Source organism: Pristiophorus japonicus, unplaced genomic scaffold (genome assembly GCF_044704955.1).
Source record: "Pristiophorus japonicus isolate sPriJap1 unplaced genomic scaffold, sPriJap1.hap1 HAP1_SCAFFOLD_281, whole genome shotgun sequence".
NCBI classification, from domain to species: domain Eukaryota; kingdom Metazoa; phylum Chordata; class Chondrichthyes; family Pristiophoridae; genus Pristiophorus; species Pristiophorus japonicus.
This window is the reverse complement of record NW_027252571.1, coordinates 561,596-580,326: the sequence shown is the minus strand read 5'-3', so window position 1 is coordinate 580,326 and position 18,731 is coordinate 561,596.

Below are 18,731 nucleotides of genomic sequence, written 5' to 3'. Positions count from 1 at the left end.
GCGGCGCTCCCTCAGTACTAAACCAGTGTTAGGATCAGGGACAGGGTCAGTGAGTGTGTGCGGGTCAGGGGTCAGGGTTGGGGACAGGATCAGCGTCAGTGTGGGTGTTGGAGTGGGTTCAGGATCATGGTGGAGGTCAGGGTGATTGTCGGGTCAGCATTAGGGTGAGGGTTTGGGTTAGTATGGTGGGGTTAGGGTCGGGGTGAGGATCAGTGTTAAGGTTAAGGTCAGGGTTAGGGTTACGGTTCGGGCCAGGGTCAGGATCAGGGTTAGGATCAGGGTTAGGGTCAAGTTTAGGGTTAGGGTTAGGGTCAGGGTCAGGGTCATGTTCAGGGTCAGGGTAAGGGTCAGGGTTAGGGTTACAGTCAGGGTCAGGGTTAGGGTTAGGGTCAGGGTTAGGGTTAGGGTTAGGGTCAGGATTAGGGTCCGGGTTAGGGTTAAGGTCAGGGTTAGGGTTAGGGTCAGGGTTAGGTTCAGGTTTAGGGTTAGGTTCAGGGTCACGGTTAGGGTCAGGTTTAGGGTTAGGGTTAGGGTTAGGGTTAGTTTCATGTTTAGGGTTAGGGTCAGGGTCAGGATTAGGGTTAGGGTCAGGTTCAGTGTCAGGGTTAGGTTCAGGGTTAGGGTTAGGGTTAGGATAAGGGTCAGGGTCAGGGTAAGGTTTAGTGTTAGGGTTAGGGTTAGGGTTAGGGTTAGGGTTACAGTCAGGGTCAGGGTTAGGGTTAGGGTCAGGGTCAGGGTTAGGGTTAGGGTCAGGATTAGGGTCCGGGTTAGGGTTAAGGTCAGGGTTAGGGTTCGGGTTAGGGTCAGGGTTAGGTTCAGGTTTAGGGTTAGGGTCAGGGTCACGGTTAGGGTCAGGGTTAGGTTTAGGGTTAGGGTTAGGGTTAGGGTTAGGGTTAGGGTCAGGGTTAGTTTCATGTTTAGGGTTAGGGTCAGGGTCAGGATTAGGGTTAGTGTCAGGTTCAGTGTCAGGGTTAGGTTCAGGGTTAGGGTTAGGGTTAGGATAAGGGTCAGGGTCAGGGTAAGGTTTAGTGTCAGAGTCAGGGTCAGGATTAGTGTCAGGGTCAGGCTCAGAGTCAGGTTCAGGGTTAGGGTTACTGTCAGGGTCAGGGTCAGGGTCAGGGTTCGGGTTCGGCTCAGGGTTAGGTTTCGTGTCAGGGTCAGGGTTAGGGTCAGGGTTAGGGTCAGGTTCAGGATTAGGGTCAGGGTTAGGGTCAGGGTTAGAGTCCGGGTTAGGGTTCTGGCTAGGGTTTGGATTAGAGTTTGTGTCAGGGTCGGGGTTAGGTTAGGGTTAAAGTTCGGGTCAGGGTTAGGGTTAGGGTCCAGGTCAGGCTTAGGGTTAGGGTTAGATTTGGGATCAGGGTTCGGGTTAGAGTTGGGGTTAGGGTTCGGATTCGGGTTAGGGTTAGGGTTCGGGTTAGGGTTAGGGTCAGGGTTAGAGTTAGCGTCAGGGTTATGGTCAGGCACAGGGTTAGGGTCAGGGTTAGGGTTAGGGTTAGGGTCAGGGTCAGTCTTACGGTTAGGGTTAGGGTCAGGCTTAGGGTTCGGGTTAGGGTCAGGGTCAGGGTTAGGGTTAGGTTCAGGGTTAGGGTTAAGGTTAGGGTCAGGGTCAGGGTTAGGGTTAGGTTTAGGGTTAGGGTTAAGGTTATGATCAGGCTTCGGGTTAGGGTTAAGGTCAGGCTTTGGGTTAGGGTCAGGCTTAGGGTTAGGGTTAAGATTAGGTTCAGGCTTAGGGCTATGGTTTGGGTTTGGGTCAGGCTTAGGGTTTGGGTCAGGCTTAGAGTTCGGGTTAGGGTCAGGGTCAGGGTTCGGGTTAGGGTCAGGGTCAGGGTTAGGGTTAGGGTCAGGGTTAGGGTTAGGTTCAGGGTTAGGGTTAAGGTTATGATCAGGCTTAGGGTTAGGGTTAAGGTCAGGCTTCGGGTTAGGGTCAGGCTTAGGGTTAGGGTTAAGATTAGGTTCAGGCTTAGGGCTATGGTTTGGGTTAGGGTCAGGCTTAGGGTTTGGGTCAGGCTTAGAGTTATGGTTAGAGTTAGGGTCAGACTTAGGGTTAGGGTTAGGTTTAGAGTTGGGGTTAGGGTTAGGGTCAGGCTTAGGGTTAGGGTTAGGTTTAGAGTTGGGGTTAGGGTTAGGGTCAGGGTGAGGGTCAGGGTCAAGGTTAGCGTCAGGCTTAGGGTTACGGTTAGGGTTAGGATTAGGGTTCGGGTCAGTGTCATAGTTAGGTTCAGGGTCAGGGTTGGCGTCAGGGTTGGGGTTAGGGTTAGGGTCAGACTTAGGGTCAAGGTTAGGGTCAGTGTTGAGGTTAGTTTCAGGGTCACGGTTAGGGTCAGGGTTAGGTTTAGGGTTCGGGTTAGGGTTAGGGTCAGGGTTAGTTTCATGTTTAGGGTTAGGGTCAGGGTCAGGGTTAGGGTTCCGGTCAGGTTCAGGGTTAGGGTTAGGGTTCGTGATAGGGTTAGGGTTAACATCAGAGTCAGAGTTAAGGTCAGGTTCAAGGTTAGAGTCAGGGTCAGGGTTAGGGTCAGGGTTAGGGTTAGGGTCAGGGTTAGTGTTAGGGTCAGGGTTAATGTCAGGTTTAGGGCTAGGGTTAGGGTCAGGGTCAGGGTTCGGGTTAGGGTTAGGATGAGGGTTAGGGTCGGGGTTAGTTTTAAGGTCAGTGTTAGGGTCAGATTTAGGGTTCGGGTTAGGGTCATGGTCAGGATTAGGGTCAGGGTTAGGGTTAGGGTTAGGGTCAGTGTTTGGGTCAAGTTTACTGTTAGGGTCAGGGTTAGGGTCAGGATTAGGGTCAGAGTTAGGGTTAGGGTTAGGGTTAGGGTTAGGGTTAGGGTTAGGGTCAGGATTAGGGTCAGAGTTAGGGTTAGGGTTAGGGTCAGTGTTTGGGTCAAGTTTACTGTTAGGTTCAGGGTTAGGGTCAAGGTTCGGGTCAGGGTTAGGGTGAGGGTTAGGGTCAGTGTTTGGGTCAAGTTTACTGTTAGGGTCAGGGTTAGGGTCAGGGTTAGGGTCAGGGTTAGGGTTGGGGTTAGAATTAGGGTAAGAGTTAGTGTTAGTGTCAGGATTAGGGTCAGGGTCAGGGTTAGGTTCAGGGTTAGGGTCAGGGTTAGGGTCAGGGTTAGTGTTACGGTCAGAATTAGTGTTAGGGTCAGAGTTGGCATTGGGGTTCGTGCTCGGATCAAGGATCGTACTACGGTTATGGTCAGAGGTTAAAATTCATGTCAGGATCAGGGTCACCGTTCGTGTCGGTGTTTGTGTGAGGGATTCGGGTCAAGGCCAGGGTCACGATTGGCCTTTGGTCTGTCTCGGCCTCAGGGTCAAGCTGTGACCCCCCCTGATGTCAAAGTTTGACCCCTCCGCCCCTTTCCACCTCTTCCCTGTGGGAGCGCGGAGGGGTCTCGCGACGCCTCACGTAGCCGGTCAGCCTGAGCGGTGACGGTTGCCCGAGCCTGAGCGAGAGACGCGGAGGGATGGCGGGACGGGAGGGGGTGGTGGTGAAGGTTATGAGGCAGTGAGCAGGGGGAGAGAGTGTGTGGTGAGAGAGAGCGTCCCGATATCTGAGCTGCAGGGGCAGGGCATTGTTTGACTAACTACCTCCTCCTGGGAAAATAGGCTCTCACCAGGCTCGGCCGAGCGGACAATGGCAGCCTTGTCCCAAAAGCGCTTGACCGCAATCGTGACCCCTGCTCCAAACTCTCACCAACTCCCGTTCAGCCATCACCCGCCCCCACAGTGATCGTCAGTGCCTCCTGTTATAAACGCTCGGTCCCTGTGTCCGAATACCTCCCCATGGACTCCCTCTCCTCCTCTCCCTCGCTCGCTAACCCCCGATTAACCCCCTCCGTAAAACTCTGTGCTCCTCCAGTTGCGGCCTCTGGCATGTCGCCCGCTCTCTCCATCCCCGATTTTCATCGCTCCACCATCGGTGGCTGTGCCTGCAACTACTTGGGCCCCAAGCTCTAGAATTCAAGCCGCACAACATGATTTTATATAGCACATTTAACGTTCTCCAGCCCCGACACCCCTCCCTATCCCTGTAACCTGCTCCAGCCCCTACACCCCTCCCTATCTCTGTAACCTCCTACAGCCCCTACACCCCTCCCTATCTCTGTAACCTCCTCCAGGCCCTACACACCTCCCTATCTCTGTAACCCCCTCCAGCCCCTACACCCCTCCCTATCTCTGTAACCTGCTCCAGGCCCTACACACCTCCCTATCTCTGTAACCCCCTCCAGCCCCTACACCCCTCCCTATCTCTGTAACCTCCTCCAGCCCTACACCCCTCCCTATCCCTGTAACCTCCTCCAGCCCCTACACCCCTCCCTATCTCTGTAACCTCCTCCAGCCCCTACACCCCTCCCTATCTCTGTAACCTCCTCCAGCCCTACACCCCTCCCTATCTCTGTAACCTCCCCCAGCCCCTGCACCCCTCCCTATCTCTGTAACCTCCTCCAGCCCCTACACCCCTCCCTATCTCTGTAACCTCCTCCAGCCCCTACACTCCTCCCTATCTCTGTAACCTCCTCCAGCCCTTACACCCCTCCCTATCTCTGTAACCTCCTCCAGCCCCGACAACCCTCCCTATCTCTGTAACCTCCTCCAGCCCCGACACCCCTCCCTATCTCTGTAACCTCCTCCAGCCCCTACACCGCTCCCTATCTCTGTAACTTCCTCCAGCCCCTACACCCCTCCCAATCTCTGTAACCTCCTCCAGCCCCTACACCCCTCCCTATCTCTGTAACCACCTCCAGCCCCTACACCCCTCCCTATCTCTGTAACCCCCTCCAGTCCCTACACCCCTCCCTATCTCTGTAACTTCCCCCAGCCCCTGCACCCCTCCCTATCTCTGTAACCTCCTCCAGCCCCTATACCCCTCCCTATCTCTGTAACCTCCTCCAGCCCCTACACCCCTCCCTATCTCTGTAACCTCCTCCAGCCCCTACACCCCTCCCTATCTCTGTAACCTCCTCCAGCCCCTATACCTCTCCCTATCTCTGTAACCTCCTCCAGCCCCTACACCCCTCCCTATCTCTGTAACCTCCCCCAGCCCCTGCACCCCTCCCTATCTCTGTAACCTCCTCCAGCCCCTACACCCCTCCCTATCTCTGTAACCTCCTCCAGCCCCTACACCCCTCCCTATCTCTGTAACCTCCTCCAGCCCCTACACCCCTCCCTATCTCTGTAACCTCCTCCAGCCCCGACACCCCTCCCTATCTCATAACCTCCTCCAGACCCGACACCCCTCCCTATCTCTGTAACCTCCTCCAGCCCCTACACCCCTCCCTATCTCTGTAACTTCCTCCAGCCCCTACACCCCTCCCTATCTCTGTAACCTCCTCCAGCCCCTACACCCCTCCCTATCTCTGTAACCACCTCCAGCCCCTACACCCCTCCCTATCTCTGTAACCTCCTCCAGCCCCTACACCCATCCCTATCTCTGTAATCTCCTCCAGCCCTGACACCCCTCCCTATCTCTGTAACCTCCTCCAGCCCCTACACCCCTCCCTATCTCTGTAACTTCCTCCAGCCCCTACACCCCTCCCTATCTCTGTAACTTCCTCCAGCCCCTACACCCCTCCCTATCTCTGTAACCCCCTCCAGTCCCTACACCCCTCCCTATCTCTGTAACCTCCTCCAGCCCTGACACCCCTCCCTATCTCTGTAAGCCCCTCCAGTCCCTACATCCCTCCCTATCTCTGTAACCTGCTCCAGCCCCTACACCCCTCCCTATCTCTGTAACCTCCTCCAGCCCCTACACCCCTCCCTATCTCTGTAATCTCCTCCAGCCCTGACACCCCTCCCTATCTCTGTAACCTCCTCCAGCCCCTACACCCCTCCCTATCTCTGTAACCTCCTCCAGCCCCTACACTCCTCCCTATCTCTGTAACCTCCTCCAGCCCCTACACCCCTCCCTATCTCTGTAACCTCCTCCAGCCCCGACAACCCTCCCTATCTCTGTAACCTCCTCCAGCCCCGACACCCCTCCCTATCTCTGTAACCTCCTCCAGCCCCTACACCCCTCCTTATCTCTGTAACTTCCTCCAGCCCCTACACCCCTCCCAATCTCTGTAACCTCCTCCAGCCCCTACACCCCTCCCTATCTCTGTAACCACCTCCAGCCCCTACACCCCTCCCTATCTCTGTAACCCCCTCCAGTCCCTACACCCCTCCCTATCTCTGTAACTTCCACCAGCCCCTGCACCCCTCCCTATCTCTGTAACCTCCTCCAGCCCCTATACCCCTCCCTATCTCTGTAACCTCCTCCAGCCCCTACACCCCTCCCTATCTCTGTAACCTCCTCCAGCCCCTACACCCCTCCCTATCTCTGTAACCTCCTCCAGCCCCTATTCCCCTCCCTATCTCTGTAACCTCCTCCAGCCCCTACACCCCTCCCTATCTCTGTAACCTCCCCCAGCCCCTGCACCCCTCCCTATCTCTGCAACCGCCTCCAGCCCCTACACCCCTCCCTATCTCTGTAACCTCCTCCAGCCCCTACACCCCTCCCTATCTCTGTAACCTCCTCCAGCCCCTACACCCCTCCCTATCTCTGTAACCTCCTCCAGCCCCTACACCCCTCCCTATCTCTGTAACCAACTCCAGCCCCTACACCCCTCCCTATCTCTGTAACCTCCTCCAGCCCCTACACCCCTCCCTATCTCTGTAACTTCCTCCAGCCCCTACACCCCTCCCTATCTCTGTAACCTCCTCCAGCCCCTACACCCCTCCCTATCTCTGTAACCTCCTCCAGCCCCGACACCCCTCCCTATCTCTGTAACCTCCTCCAGCCCCGACACCCCTCCCTATCTCTGTAACCTCCTCCAGCCCCTACACCCCTCCCTATCTCTGTAACTTCCTCCAGCCCCTACACCCCTCCCTATCTCTGTAACCTCCTCCAGCCCCTACACCCCTCCCTATCTCTGTAACCACCTCCAGCCCCTACACCCCTCCCTATCTCTGTAACCACCTCCAGCCCCTACACCCCTCCCTATCTCTGTAATCTCCTCCAGCCCTGACACCCCTCCCTATCTCTGTAACCTCCTCCAGCCCCTACACCCTCCCTATCTCTGTAACCTCCTCCAGCCCCTACATCCCTCCCTATCTCTGTAACCTCCTCCAGCCCCTACACCCCTCCCTATCTCTGTAACCAACTCCAGCCCCTACACCCCTCCCTATCTCTGTAACCTCCTCCAACCCCTACACCCCTCCTTATCTCTGTAACTTCCTCCAGCCCCTACACCCCTCCCAATCTCTGTAACCTCCTCCAGCCCCTACACCCCTCCCTATCTCTGTAACCTCCTCCAGCCCCGACACCCCTCCCTATCTCTGTAACCTCCTCCAGCCCCGACACCCCTCCCTATCTCTGTAACCTCCTCCAGCCCCTACACCCCTCCCTATCTCTGTAACTTCCTCCAGCCCCTACACCCCTCCCTATCTCTGTAACCTCCTCCAGCCCCTACACCCCTCCCTATCTCTGTAACCACCTCCAGCCCCTACACCCCTCCCTATCTCTGTAACCACCTCCAGCCCCTACACCCCTCCCTATCTCTGTAACCTCCTCCAGCCCCTACACCCCTCCCTATCTCTGTAACCTCCTCCAGCCCCTACACTCCTCCCTATCTCTGTAACCTCCTCCAGCCCCTACACCCCTCCCTATCTCTGTAACCTCCTCCAGCCCCGACAACCCTCCCTATCTCTGTAACCTCCTCCAGCCCCGACACCCCTCCCTATCTCTGTAACCTCCTCCAGCCCCTACACCCCTCCTTATCTCTGTAACTTCCTCCAGCCCCTACACCCCTCCCAATCTCTGTAACCTCCTCCAGCCCCTACACCCCTCCCTATCTCTGTAACCACCTCCAGCCCCTACACCCCTCCCTATCTCTGTAACCCCCTCCAGTCCCTACACCCCTCCCTATCTCTGTAACTTCCACCAGCCCCTGCACCCCTCCCTATCTCTGTAACCTCCTCCAGCCCCTATACCCCTCCCTATCTCTGTAACCTCCTCCAGCCCCTACACCCCTCCCTATCTCTGTAACCTCCTCCAGCCCCTACACCCCTCCCTATCTCTGTAACCTCCTCCAGCCCCTATTCCCCTCCCTATCTCTGTAACCTCCTCCAGCCCCTACACCCCTCCCTATCTCTGTAACCTCCCCCAGCCCCTGCACCCCTCCCTATCTCTGCAACCGCCTCCAGCCCCTACACCCCTCCCTATCTCTGTAACCTCCTCCAGCCCCTACACCCCTCCCTATCTCTGTAACCTCCTCCAGCCCCTACACCCCTCCCTATCTCTGTAACCTCCTCCAGCCCCTACACCCCTCCCTATCTCTGTAACCAACTCCAGCCCCTACACCCCTCCCTATCTCTGTAACCTCCTCCAGCCCCTACACCCCTCCCTATCTCTGTAACTTCCTCCAGCCCCTACACCCCTCCCTATCTCTGTAACCTCCTCCAGCCCCTACACCCCTCCCTATCTCTGTAACCTCCTCCAGCCCCGACACCCCTCCCTATCTCTGTAACCTCCTCCAGCCCCGACACCCCTCCCTATCTCTGTAACCTCCTCCAGCCCCTACACCCCTCCCTATCTCTGTAACTTCCTCCAGCCCCTACACCCCTCCCTATCTCTGTAACCTCCTCCAGCCCCTACACCCCTCCCTATCTCTGTAACCACCTCCAGCCCCTACACCCCTCCCTATCTCTGTAACCACCTCCAGCCCCTACACCCCTCCCTATCTCTGTAATCTCCTCCAGCCCTGACACCCCTCCCTATCTCTGTAACCTCCTCCAGCCCCTACACCCTCCCTATCTCTGTAACCTCCTCCAGCCCCTACATCCCTCCCTATCTCTGTAACCTCCTCCAGCCCCTACACCCCTCCCTATCTCTGTAACCAACTCCAGCCCCTACACCCCTCCCTATCTCTGTAACCTCCTCCAACCCCTACACCCCTCCCTATCTCTGTAATCTCCTCCAGCGCTGACACCCCTCCCTATCTCTGTAACCTCCTCCAGCCTACATCCCTCCCTATCTCTGAAACCCCCTCCAGCCCTACACCCCTCCCTATCTCTGTAACCTTCTCCAGCCCCGACACCCCTCCCTATCTCTGTAACCTCCTCCAGCCCCTACACCCTCCCTATCTCTGTAACCTCCTCCAGCCCCTACATCCCTCCCTATCTCTGAAACCCCCTCCAGCCCTACACCCCTCCCTATCTCTGTAACCTTCTCCAGCCCCGACACCCCTCCCTATCTCTGTAACCTCCTCCAGCCCCTATACCCCTCCCTATCTCTGTAACCACCTCCAGCCCCTACACCCCTCCCTATCTCTGTAACCTCCTCCAGCCCCTACACCCCTCCCTATCTCTGTAACCTCCCCCAGCCCCTGCACCCCTCCCTATCTCTGTAACCTCCTCCAGCCCCTACACCCCTCCCTATCTCTGTAACTTCCTCCAGCCCCTACACCCCTCCCTATCTCTGTAACCTCCTCCAGCTCCTATACCCCTCCCTATCTCTGTAACCACCTCCAGCCCCTACACCCCTCCCTATCTCTGTAACCTCCTCCAGCTCCTACACCCCTCCCTATCTCTGTAATCTCCTCCAGCCCTGACACCCCTCCCTATCTCTGTAACCTCCTCCAGCCCCTACACCCTCCCTATCTCTGTAACCTCCTCCAGCCCCTACATCCCTCCCTATCTCTGAAACCCCCTCCAGCCCTACACCCCTCCCTATCTCTGTAACCTCCTCCAGCCCCGACACCCCTCCCTATCTCTGTAACCTCCTCCAGCCCCTACACCCCTCCCTATCTCTGTAACTTCCTCCAGCCCCTACACCCCTCCCTATCTCTGTAACCTCCTCCAGCCCCTACACCCCTCCCTATCTCTGTAACCACCTCCAGCCCCTACACCCCTCCCTATCTCTGTAACCTCCTCCAGCCCCTACACCCCTCCCTATCTCTGTAACCTCCTCCAGCCCCTACACCCCTCCCTATCTCTGTAACTCCTCCAGCCCCTACACCCCTCCCTATCTCTGTAACCTCCTCCAGCCCCTACACCCCTCCCTATCTCTGTAACCTCCTCAGACGGCATCAGACCCACGGACTCCAAGACAGAGGCCATCAGGGATGCACCGATACCACAGAATGTGAAGGAGCTGCGTTCGTTCCTGGGACTCCTCAACTATTTTCCGAACTTTCTACCGGGGTTGAGCACTTTGCTGGAACCACTGCATTTATTGCTACGTAAGGGTGACAACTGGGTTTGGGGTATATCTCAAGAGACAGCCTTTAACAAGTTACTTGTATTGTATGACTTGTATTGTATGTTTAGTACGAAGCTTGTGATGCATCTTCGTACGGGGTTGGTTGTGTGTTACAGTAAGCCAATGGGTCAGGCAAACTGCAACCGGTTGCATATGCGTCCAGAGGCTTATGTAAGGCTGAAAGAGCCAACAGTGTGGTTGAGAAAGAAGCATTAGCATGCGTATACGGAGTTAAGAAAATGCACCAATACCCATTTGGACTCCGGTTCGAGCTCGAAACTGACCACAAGCCGCTCATTTTGTTGTTCTCAGAAAGCAAAGGTATTAACACCAATGCTTTGCCCCACACCCATTTGCTTTCTTAACCGCCTGCTGTACCTGCATGCCAACCTTCAATGACTGATGTACCATGACACCCAGGTCTCGTTGCACCTCCCCTTTTCCTAATCTGTCACCATTCAGATAATAGTCTGTCTCTCTGTTTTTACCACCAAAGTGGATAACCTCACATTTATCCACATTATACTTCATCTGCCATGCATTTGCCCACTCACCTAACCTATCCAAGTCACCCTGCAGCCTCATAGCATCCTCCTCGCAGCTCACACTGCCACCCAACTTAGTGTCATCCGCAAATTTGGAGATACTACATTTAATCCCCTCGTCTAAATCATTAATGTACAATGTAAACAGCTGGGGCCCCAGCACAGAACCCTGCGGTACCCCACTAGTCACTGCCTGCCATTCTGAAAAGTTCCCATTTACTCCTACTCTTTGCTTCCTGTCTGACAACCAGTTCTCAATCCACGTCAGCACACTACTCCCAATCCTATGTGCTCTAACTTTGCACATCAATCTCTTGTGTGGGACCTTGTCGAACGCCTTCTGAAAGTCCAAATATACCACATCAACTGGTTCTCCCTTGTCCACTTTACTGGAAACATCCTCAAAAAATTCCAGAAGATTTGTCAAGCATGATTTCCCTTTCACAAATCCATGCTGACTTGGACCTATCATGTCACCTCTTTCCAAATGCGCTGCTATGACATCCTTAATAATTGATTCCATCATCTTACCCACTACCGATGTCAGGCTGACCGGTCTATAATTCCCTGTTTTCTCTCTCCCTCCTTTTTTAAAAAGTGGGGTTACATTGGCTACCCTCCACTCCATAGGAACTGATCCAGAGTCAATGCAATGTTGGAAAATGACTGTCAATGCATCCACTATTTCCAAGGCCACCTCCTTAAGTACTCTGGGATGCAGTCCATCAGGCCCTGGGGATTTATCGGCCTTCAATCCCATTATTTCCCCAACACAATTTCCCGACTAATAAGGATTTCCCTCAGTTCCTCCTCCTTACTAGACCCTCTGACCCCTTTTATATCTGGAAGGTTGTTTGTGTCCTCCTTAGTGAATACCGAACCAAAGTACTTGTTCAATTGGTCCGCCATTTCTTTGTTCCCCGTTATGACTTCCCCTGATTCTGACTGCAGGGGACCTACGTTTGTCTTTACTAATCTTTTTCTCTTTACATATCTATAGAAACTTTTGCAATCCGTCTTAATGTTCCCTGCAAGCTTCTTCTCGTACTCCATTTTCCCTGCCCTAATCAAACCCTTTGTCCTCCTCTGCTGAGTTCTAAATTTCTCCCAGTCCCCAGGTTCGCTGCTATTTCTGGCCAATTTGTATTCCACTTCCTTGGCTTTAACACTATACCTGATTTCCCTTGATAGCCACGGTTGAGCCACCTTCCCTTTTTTATTTTTACGCCAACAGGAATGTACAATTGTTGTAGTTCATCCACTACCTATCAAGAACGGGACTGACCTATCAAGAAAGACTGGATCAACTGGGCTTGTATTCACTGGAGTTCAGAAGAATGAGAGGGGACCTCATAGAAACGTTTAAAATTCTGATGGGGTTAGACAGGTTAGATGCAGGAAGAATGTTCCCAATGTTGGGGAAGTCCAGAACCAGGGGACACAGTCTAAGGATAAGGGGGTAAACCATTTAGGACCGAGATGAGGAGAAACTTCTTCACCCAGAGAGTGGTGAACCTGTGGAATTCTCTACCACAGAAAGTTGTTGAGGCCAATTCACTGAATATATTCAAAAGGGAGTTAGATGAAGTCCTTACTACTAGGGGGATCAAGGGGTATGGTGAGAAAGCAGGAATGGGGTACTGAAGTTTCATGTTCAGCCATGAACTCATTGAATGGCAGTGCAGGCTAGAAGGGCCGAATGGCCTACTCCTACACCTATTTTCTATGTTTCTATGTTTCTATGCGGTCTCTAAATGTCTGCCATTGCCCATCCACAGTCAACCCCTTAAGTATCATTCGCCAATCTATCCTAGCCAATTCACGCCTCATACCTTCAAAGTTACCCTTCTTTAAGTTCTGGACCATGGTCTCTGAATTAACTGTTTCATTCTCCATCCTAATGTAGAATTTCACCATATTATGGTCACTCTTCCCCAAGGGGCCTCGCACAATGAGATTGCTAATTAATCCTCTCTCATTACACAACACCCAGCCTATGATGGCCTCCCCCCTAGTTGGTTCCTCGACATATTGGTCTAGAAAACCATCCCTTATGCACTCCAGGAAATCCTCCTCCACCGTATTGCTTCCAGTTTGGTTAGCCCAATCTATGTGCATATTAAAGTCACCCATTATAACTGCTGCACCTTTATTGCATGCACCCCTAATTTCCTGTTTGATGCCCTCCCCAACATCACTACTACTGTTTGGAGGTCTGTACACAACTCCCACTAACGTTTTTTGCCCTTTGGTGTTCTGTAGCTCTACCCATATAGATTCCACATCATCCAAGCTAATGTCTTTCCTAATTATTGTATTAATCTCCTCTTTAACCAGCAATGCTACCCCACCTCCTTTTCCTTTTATTCTATCCTTCCTGAATGTTGAATACCCCTGGATGTTGAGTTCCCAGCCCTGATCATCCTGGAGCCACGTCTCCGTAATCCCAATCACATCATATTTGTTAACATCTATTTGCACAGTTAATTCATCCACCTTATTACGGATACTCCTTGCATTAAGACACAAAGCCTTCAGGCTTGTTGTTTTAACACCCTTTGTCCTTTTAGAATTTTGCTGTACAGTGGCCCTTTTTGTTCTTTGCCTTGGGTTTCTCTGCCCTCCACTTTTCCTAATCTCCTTTCTGTCTTTTGCTTTTGTCTCCTTTTTGTTTCCCTCTGTCTCCCTGCATTGGTTCCCATCCCCCTGCCATATTAGTTTAACTCCTCCCCAACAGCACTAGCAAACACTCCCCCTAGGACATTGGTTCCGGTCCTGCCCAGGTGCAGACCGTCCGGTTTGTACTGGTCCCACCTCCCCCAGAACCGGTTCCAATGCCCCAGGAATTTGAATCCCTCCCTGCTGCATCACTGCTCAAGCCACGTATTCATCTGAGCTATCCTGCGATTCCTACTCTGACTAGCACGTGGCACTGGTAGCAATCCCGAGATTACTACTTTTGAGGTCCTACTTTTTAATTTAGCTCCTAGCTCCTTAAATTCGTTTCGTAGGACCTCATCCCGTTTTTTACCTATGTCGTTGGTACCTATATGCACCACGACAACTGGCTGTTCTCCCTCTCTTTTCAGAATGTCCTGCACCCGCTCCGAGATATCCTTGACCCTTGCACCAGGGAGGCAACATACCATCCTGGAGTCTCGGTTGCGGCCGCAGAAACGCCTATCTATTCCCCTTACAATCGAATCCCCTATCACTATCGCTCTCCCACTCTTTTTCCTGCCCTCCTGTGCAGCAGAGCCAGCCACGGTGCCATGAACTTGGCTGCTGCTGCCCTCCCCTGATGAGTCATTCCCCTCAACAGTACTCAAAGCGGTGTATCTGTTTTGCAGGGGGATGACCACAGGGGACCCCTGCACTACCTTCCTTGCACTGCTCTTCCTGCTGGTCTTCCATTCCCTATCTGGCTGTGGACCCTTCACCTGCGGTAAGACCAACTCGCTACACGTGCTACTCACGTGTTCCTCTACACTTCTCAGTGTCCTACGATTTAATGTGTATTCCCTCGCCTTGTTAGCCCTCCCCAAATGTGTTACCTCACACTTCTCCAGATTGAACTGCATTTGCATAAGAACATAAGAAATAGGAGCAGGAGTAGGCCATACAGCCCCTTGAGCCTGCTCCGCCATTTAATACAATCTCTGAGGCAGTGAATTCCACAGATTTACAACCCTCCAAGAGAAGAAATTCCTCCTCATCTCAGTTTTAAATGGGCGGCCCCTTATTCTAAGACCATGCCCCCTAGTTCTAGTCTCCCCCATCAGTGGGAACATCCTCTCTGCATCCACCTTGTCGAGCCCCCTCATAATCTGATACGTTTCGATAAGATCACCTCTCATTCTTCTGAATTCCAATGAGTAGAGGCCCAACATACTCAACCTTTCCTCATAAGCCAACCCCCTCATCTCCGGAATCAACCGAGTGAACCTTCTCTGAACTGCCTCCAAAGCAAGTATATCCTTTCGTAAATACGGAGACCAAAACTGCACGCAGTACTCCAGGTGTGGCCTCACCAATACCCTGTATAACTGGAGCAAGACTTCCCTGCTTTTATACTCCATCCCCTTTGCAATAAAGGCCAAGATACCATTGGCCTTCCTGATCACTTGCTGTACCTGCATACTAACCTTTTGTGTTTCATGCACAAGTACCCCCAGGTCCCGCTGTACTGCGGCACTTGGCAATCTTTCTCCATTTAAATAATAACTTGCTCTTTGATTTTTTTCTGCCAAAGTGCATGACCCCACACTTTCCAACATTATACTCCATCTGACAAATTTTTGCCCACTCACTTAGCCTGTCTGTGTCCTTTTGCAGATTTTTTGTGTCCTCCTCACACATTGCTTTTCCTCCCATCTTTGTATCGTCAGCAAACTTGGCTACGTTACACTCAGTCCCTTCTTCCAAGTCGTTAATATAGATTTAAATATGTAAATAATATTGTGCCCCACACACACAGACAGAGCAACAAGGTCCAGGCAAACATCCCGTATGCCGTCTTAACTATTTTATCTACCTGGCCTGCTGCCTTCAGGCTATAAACGATTGCTTGGAACTTTGGATCAGCGGAGGAGCCTGGCAACAGACAAATGAACAGGTGGTCTCCCCATCGGTCCAAATAAAGACAACTTGAATCGTCAAGTGATTATTTTACATACTCCACCACTTTCAGACCTTCCGACACAACTATTCTGGAGAGGAGAGGAGAGGGGAGGGGGAGGGGAGGGAGAGGAGAGGGAGAGTGGAGAGGAGAGGGAGAGGGGAGAGGAGAGGAGAGGGAGAGGGGAGGGAGAGGGGAGAGGAGAGGGAGAGGAGAGGGAGGGGAGAGGGGAGAAGAGAGAGAGAGAGGAGAGGGAGAGGAGAGGGAGAAGGGAGGGAGAGGATAGGGAGAGGGGAGAGGAAGAGAGGAGAGGGGAGGAAGAGGGGAGGGGAGAGGAGAGGAAGAGGGGAGAGGGGAGAGGGGAGAGAGAGGGGAGGGAGAGGAGAGTGAGAGGGGAGAGGGGAGAGGAGAGGGAGAGGGGAGAGGGGAGGGGAGAGGAGAGGGGAGAGGAGAGGGAGAGGGGAGAGGAGAAGGAGAGGAGAGGGGAGAGGAGAGGGTAGTGGGGAGGGAGAGGGAGAGGGGAGAGGAGAGGGAGAGGGGAGAGGGGAGGGAGAGGGGAGGGGAGAGGGGAGGGGAGAGGGGGGAGAGAGGGGAGGGAGAGGGGAGGGGGGAGAGAGGGGAGGGAGAGGGGAGGGGGGAGAGAGGGGAGGGAGAGGGGAGAGGAGAGGGGAGAGGAGAGGGAGGGAGAGGGGAGGGGAGAGCAGAGGGTAGTGGGGAGGGAGAGGGAGAGGGGAGAGGGGAGAGGAGAGGGAGAGGGGAGAGGGGAGGGAGAGGGGAGGGGAGAGGGGGGAGAGAGGGGAGGGAGAGGGGAGGGGGGAGAGAGGGGAGGGAGAGGGGAGAGAGGGGAGGGGGAGGGGAGGGAGAGGGAGAGGGGGGAGGAGAGGGTAGTGGGGAGGGAGAGGAGAGGGGAGAGAGAGGGGAGAGGGGGAGGAGAGGGAGAGGGGAGAGGAGAGGGGAGGGAGAGGGGAGGGGAGAGGAGAGGGTAGTGGGGAGGGAGAGGGAGAGGGGAGAGGAGAGGGAGAGGGAGGGAGAGGGGAGAGGAGAGGGGAGGGGAGAGGGAGAGGGAGAGGGGGAGAGAGAGGGGAGGGAGAGGGGAGGGGAGAGGGAGGGGAGAGAGGGGAGAGGGGAGGGAGAGGGAGGGAGAGGGGAAGGAGAGAGGAGGGGAGAGAGGGGAGAGAGGGGAGGGAGAGGGGAGGAGAGAGGGAGGGAGAGGGGAGGGGAGAGGGGATGGGAGAGGGGGAGAGAGGGGAGGGAGAGGGGAGGGGAGAGGGGGAGAGAGGGGAGGAAAGGGAGGGGAGAGGGGGAGAGAGGGGAGGGAGAGGGAGGGAGAGGGGAGGGGGAGAGAGGGGAAAGAGAGGGAGAGAGGGAGAGAGAGGGGAGAGAGGGGAGGGAGAGGGGAGAGGTGGACATGACTTTGTTACCTCCAGACCTGACTATTCCAACGCACTCCTGGCCGGCCTCCCAACTTACACCCTCCGTAAACTTCAGCTCATCCAAACCTCAGCTGCCCCCGTGTCCTAACTCACACCCAGTCCCACTCACCCATCACCCCCTGTGCTCACTGCCCCGTGTCCTAACTCACACCGAGTCCCACTCACCCATCACCCCCTGTGCTCACTGACCCCGTGTCCTAACTCGCACCGAGTCCCACTCACCCATCACCCCCTGTGCTCACTGACCCCGTGTCCTAACTCGCACCGAGTCCCACTCACCCATCACCCCCTGTGCTCACTGACCCCGTGTCCTAACTCGCACCCAGTCCCGCTCACCCATCTCCCCCTGTGCTCACTGCCCCCGTGTCCTAACTCGCACCCAGTCCCGCTCACCCATCACCCCCGTGCTCACTGACCCCGTGTCCTAACTCACACCGAGTCCCGCTCACCCATCACCCCCTGTGCCCCGTGTCCTAACTCACACCGAGTCCCGCTCACCCATCACCCCCTGTGCTCACTGCCCCGTGTCCTAACTCACACCGAGTCCCACTCACCCATCACCCGCTGTGCTCACTGCCCCCGTGTCCTAACTCGCACCGAGTCCCACTCACCCATCACCCCCTGTGCTCACTGCCCCGTGTCCTAACTCACACCGAGTCCCGCTCACCCATCACCCCCGTGCTCACTGACCCCGTGTCCTAACTCACACCGAGTCCCACTCACCCATCACCCGCTGTGCTCACTGCCCCCGTGTCCTAACTCGCACCGAGTCCCACTCACCCATCACCCCCTGTGCTCACTGCCCCCGTGTCCTAACTCGCACCCAGTCCCGCTCACCCATCACCCCCGTGCTCACTGACCCCGTGTCCTAACTCACACCGAGTCCCGCTCACCCATCACCCCCTGTGCCCCGTGTCCTAACTCACACCGAGTCCCGCTCACCCATCACCCCCTGTGCTCACTGCCCCGTGTCCTAACTCACACCGAGTCCCACTCACCCATCACCCGCTGTGCTCACTGCCCCCGTGTCCTAACTCGCACCGAGTCCCACTCACCCATCACCCCCTGTGCTCACTGCCCCGTGTCCTAACTCACACCGAGTCCCGCTCACCCATCACCCGCTGTGCTCACTGCCCCGTGTCCTAACTCGCACCGAGTCCCGCTAACCCATCACCCCCTGTGCTCACTGCCCCGTGTCCTAACTCACACCGAGTCCCGCTCACCCATCACCCCCTGTGCTCACTGCCCCGTGTCCTAACTGGCACCGAGTCCCACTCACCCATCACCCCCTGTGCTCGCTGCCCCCGTGTCCTAACTCGCACCGAGTCCCGCTCACCCATCACCCCCTGTGCCCCGTGTCCTAACTCACACCGAGTCCCGCTCACCCATCACCCCCTGTGCTCACTGCCCCGTGTCCTAACTCACACCCAGTCCCACTCACCCATCACCCCCTGTGCCCTGTGTCCTAACTCGCACTGAGTCCCGCTCACCCATCACCCCCTGTGCCCCGTGTCCTAACTCACACCGAGTCCCGCTCACCCATCACCCCCTGTGCTCACTGCCCCCGTGTCCTAACTCACACCGAGTTCCACTCACCCATCACCCCCTGTGCTCACTGCCCCCGTGTCCTAACTCGCAGCCACCCAGGGGCTGGAGGGGTTTACAGAGATTGGGGGGGGTGTAGTGGCTGGAGGAGGTTACAGAAGCAGGGAGGGGTGTAGGGGCTGGAGGAGGTTACAGAGATAGGGAGGGGTGTAGGGGCTGGAGGGGGTTACAGAGATAGGGAGGGGTGTAGGGGCTGGAGGAGGTTACAGAGATAGTGAGGTGTGTAGGGGCTGGAGGAGGTCGCAGAAGTAGGGAGGGGTGTAGGGGCTGGAGGGGGTTACAGAGATAGGGAGGGGTGTAGG